At 39.1% G+C, this 4,844-nt stretch overlaps 1 pseudogene; it reads left to right on the top strand.

Moving 5' to 3' along the window:
• Positions 1-3,024: 3,024 nt before the first annotated feature.
• On the top strand, positions 3,025-4,167 carry LOC125399299 (ribosome biogenesis protein WDR12 pseudogene; annotated as a pseudogene).
• The last annotated feature ends 677 nt before the right edge of the window (positions 4,168-4,844 follow it).

Below are 4,844 nucleotides of genomic sequence, written 5' to 3'. Positions count from 1 at the left end.
CACATTAGTGAAAGGACATATAAGAATATCAATGTCTTTTAGATTAAGTCAATAGGAAATACTGTTTGCTGTCATTGTGTTTGTAGAGGGAAGAGAAAGACGGAACCCTATATCTGGGTCTTAAACTCAAAGAAAATCAGAGATAACTGAGTTCCAGTTGAGGAAACGACTGGCTGCCATACTCATCTTATGTCTAGATTGTATCTGCTGAGCTGAGGTGTCTCAGTTTATCTACTCACAGTCACTGATTTGGTGTGTTCCTTTGCTGACAAGTACACTGTTCAAACACGCCTACTATTTATTTACTCTCTGCATCACATTTATCTCTACTTTCTGGATGAGCATTCAGGGCATGTGAGGAGGAAAAGAGACCTTAACAGAAAATATTAAAGGAGTAAATGGAAGCTGAAGCCAGACTCCAATGGACGGGGGTCTCAAAAAACAGACACCAATGGTTGGAAGTCAAAAGTTGCATAAGGAGGTAATCTTAGGAGACAAAATTGACATTTGGTGGAATTCAGTCATCTAGGATCACACCACTCTGATCATTGCCACAGTTTCTAACCATAGAACTCATGTGAAAACAGTAACAGACAAAAGAATAGCATACTTCAAATCTGAGCAGAATGGCACAAGTCTTGATCTTAGCTCTGGGAAGCACAATGAGACAGTAACCTTGTTATATAACCCAGACTGACTTCTAATTTGTAGTAATCTTCCTGCCCCACCTTTCAGTATGCTAGGATTATAGACTGATGCCACAACACTTAGCATGTATTTGGGTTCTCAAAGGGTAGACATACCTTTAGGATATGTTCTAGCTATTTCATTAATATCTGTAGTTCAGAAGATTAGCAGAAACTCTTTAGAGAGTTATTGGTTGGGCAAAAGGGTGAAAACATGCAATGAAGGATAAAATGGTTTAAAGGATATCCATGCCTCTGTACTGTAAGTCTTTATTGTAATCCCATTGTTTCATAGTCATAAACTAAACCTAAATTTGCAACAAAATATCACAGTATGATTGGTTCTACTTGTCACCTTGATATAATCTAGAATTACCTGGAAAGAGTCTCAGAGTGGGATCATCTAGAACATATAGGTCTATATCTATGAGGCATTTCCTTGTTTACAGTAATTGGTGTGGGAAGACCATCCATTGAGAACGCTGCTATTCTCTGGGTCTGGGTCATCACTGTGTAAGAGACCTAGGAAATGAAGGGAACAATAGCCACGCAGGCATTCCTCTTTTCCTGCTCTTTATTGTGGATGTGATGTAACCTGTTTCGGAAGATCCTGTACCCTTGACTGCAACTGTGACTGGAATTGCAAGCTAAAATAAACGCTTCCCCCCAAGTGTCTTTTGTTCAGGGGATTTTATCACAGCATAGAAATGGAACTAGTTGTCTAGTTTGCTTATGTTGCTCTGATAAACACTGACCAAAAGCCACTTGGGAAGGAAGCTTTTGGTCACTTGTTTGCTTTAGTTACACACCACAGTTCATTACTATGGGAAGTTGTTGGAGCAGGAACTCAAGTAGGCCAAGAGGCAGGACTTGGGCAGAGATCATGGAGGAAGGATGTTTATAGATTTGGTCCCCCTGCTTTCTTAGCTTACTTATTTAGGCAACCCAAGACCACCTGTCCAGGATGACACTGCAGTGGGCTGGATCCTCTCACATAAATCACAAATCAAGAAAATGCTTGTAGATTTACCTACAGGCCAACTTGATGGAGGCAGTTCCTCAACTGAGGTGCCAATGAAAGCAAAAGTATTGGTTCAGGACAACCAAGACCAAGTACTCAGCACAAAGGAGACATATTTGCCCCAGAGGTCCAGGGGACAAGGATAAGGGACAAAGGCAGGAAGTAGAGGTAGGGGAAGAAGGGGAAAGGAATCAAGGTGAGGGGGAAGTGATAAAAGACTGCCTCTGAATAGACAGATGTGGTACATAGGCAAATGGTAGTTTATAAAGATAAACGGAGAAACCCCATCTTCAGATGAGGTGTTTAGTTTTAATTGGGCATGCTAATTAGTCCTGAAGGGGACTTTAGATTGCTGGATTTCAATAGTTTGATAGTAGGACTTTGGTAGTTGTATTTTCTACTCCTTCCTCCATTTATGTTAATGTTTGCTTTACATTTTAACTTAAAACTTATTTTGTCTGACACAAAATCAACACATCCTTAAAATATACAGATTGAATTAACTTAACAGTTTATTATTAATAATAATAAGAATAATAATACAATGTTGCTCTGCAGCTGCTATTGCTTTACCTTAATATTAAAAAATTTAAGTTAATAAAGCATGGTATAGTCTGTCTCTGGGGATTTTTACTACCCCTTTCTGTTTATTAACAGTATCTTTTAAAGGATAATTACACCTTTCTATAACTGCTTTCCTTTGGGATTATGTGATATAACTATAATATGTTTTAATATTTAAAAACCTTTCATTTTACCAAGGACATATGCTGGAACATTATCAGTCTTAATTTGTACAGGTATTTCCATAATTACCATAAACTAAAATATGTTATTACAAATTGACCTTTTCAACTTAAAGCAGTTGCCCATTGAAATCCTGATTTTGTGTCTATGGTATGGTGCATGCATTGGATTTTCCAAACTCTGCAATGTGAAACACATTCATTTGCCAAATTCACTTCTTTGAGTACTTTTTATGCTCCTTCCTATAGGTAATGGAGTTTTGAGTATAAAAAGACATTTCCCTATTATCTCCTTGGCTTGTTGTCAAGTGATAGAAAAGTCTTTCTTAAAACCTTCGCGGGGAGTATGAAGTATCTGGCCTGAAGATGTCCTTTAAAAAAATCAGGTTGAAGTAGTTGGTGTGTGCGGGCTGTGCCTGTGCAAAGGGAACCTTGTGGTCTGGTTGAAGAAACTGAAGGAAGATACCAGGCTCCTATCTTCCATGGCACTTGCCGAGTACTGTTTAATTTAGAGCTACTTGATTGTCAACGGATACACATTTGTGGAGAAGTCTTGTATGTACTTTCCGCTATGGCACAACTACAGGGGCGTTTCTACACTGAAGAGTAAGAACTATACAGTAGATGATGTTCCTTTCTCAATCCCCACTGCCTCTGAAGTTGCTGACCTAAGTAACATCATTAATAAACTGCTGGAGTTGCTGACCTGAGAAACATCATCAATAAACTGCTGGAGACCAAAAATGAGCTCCACAAACACGTCAAGGGCAGTTTCTTCAAATGGTCAATGCACGGAATTGGAAAACCTTTCATCTGAAGATGTGTGGAACTAGAATATGTGGAAAAATACACTGCATCCCAGTTAGAGCAATGCATGATGACTGGATAAGCTCAAATGAAGGGACAGAAGAATATATCCTGTCTGGTTCTTATGGTAAGACCTCTCAGATCTGGTCCTTGAAAGGAAAGTCAATCATGACAATTGTGGGACATAGAGATGTTGTGAAAGATGTGGATTGGATGAAAAAAGACAGTTTGTCCTGCTAATTACTGAGTGACTCAATGGATCAGATGATTCTCTTATGGGAATGGAATGTAGAGAAGAATAAAGCAAAAGCCTTACACTGCTGCAGAGGTCATGCTGGGGGTTTGACCTCTATAACAGTCAATAGCTCAGGAACTAAATTTTGCAGAGGCTCCTGGGATAAGATGCTAAAGATCTGGTCTACAGTTCCTGCAGATGAAGAAGATGAAATGGAAGAATCCACAAATCGGCCATGAAAGAAGCAGAAAACAGAACAATTGGGACTAACAAGGACAGAAAAAAATAGTGTTTAACTGTAGTTCCTATTCTCCCCTTTGTAAACGTCTGGCATCTGGAAGCACAGATAGGCATGTTAGACTGTGGGATCCCCACACTAGAGATGATTCTTTGGTGTCACTCTCTGTCACCTTATGCTCTGACTAGGTGACATCAGTGAAGTTGTCTCCTATCCACGAACAGAAGCTGATTTCAGGCTCTTTAGATAACATTGTTAAGCTGTGGGATACAAGCAGTTGTAAGGCTCCTCTCTATGATCTAGCTGCTCATGAAGATAAAGTTCTAAGTGTGAACTGCACAGACAGAGCGCTACTTCTAAGTGGAGGAGCAGACAACAAATTATATTCCTATAGATATTCACCTACTACTTCCCATGTAGGGACTTGGAAATGAGTGATTTTCAACAACAATCTTCTTGGTTTTTTTTCTTTTTTTTGTGTGTGTGTCTTTCTGTTGTGTCTTACACTATGTAAATGAAATTGGAGAGGGCTGGGGCTATAGCTTAGTTGGGAAAGGGCTTTCCTAAAGTGTGCAATGCCCTGAGTACTATCTCCAGCACTTTGAAAGTGGTGTGGTACTGCATTCCTATAATCCCAGGATCTGGGAGGTTAGCAGCAAGAGAATCAGAAGTTCAAGGTCATCCATCCCCAACTGTGTTGTGAACTCAGAGGCAGCCAGGGTCACACGAGAATGTCTCAGAAAGAATGAAGTCAGTGGCTAATCCTCCAATGTGGGACAGAAACTTCTGTCAACACTCCAATACCATTGCCAATGCAGAGATAGGAAGCATCCCTTTAATATGTGTATAATGGTTCATCTTTCATAATAGCTGAATTTTACTCTCTTTACCTTTTCTGTTTATAAAATACAATAAATGTGTGACCTGAATTTTCTAAAATAAATAAAAAATAAAACCTTCATGGTTATAATGGTGTTATTTTACAAAATTCTGAGGCTTCTAACACATTTTCTATTCATATATGGTCAAGGTCATCACTATTGTAGATGTGATAGAGGCCCTGGTAGACTTGTCTAGGATCTGATATATGTTATGCACAATGAAAGATTTC

Source organism: Myodes glareolus, chromosome 3 (genome assembly GCF_982192425.1).
Source record: "Myodes glareolus chromosome 3, mMyoGla1.1, whole genome shotgun sequence".
Lineage (NCBI taxonomy): Eukaryota > Metazoa > Chordata > Mammalia > Rodentia > Cricetidae > Myodes > Myodes glareolus.
The sequence above is the reverse complement of the archived record's forward strand: the minus strand, read 5'-3'. Positions and strand labels throughout refer to the sequence as shown.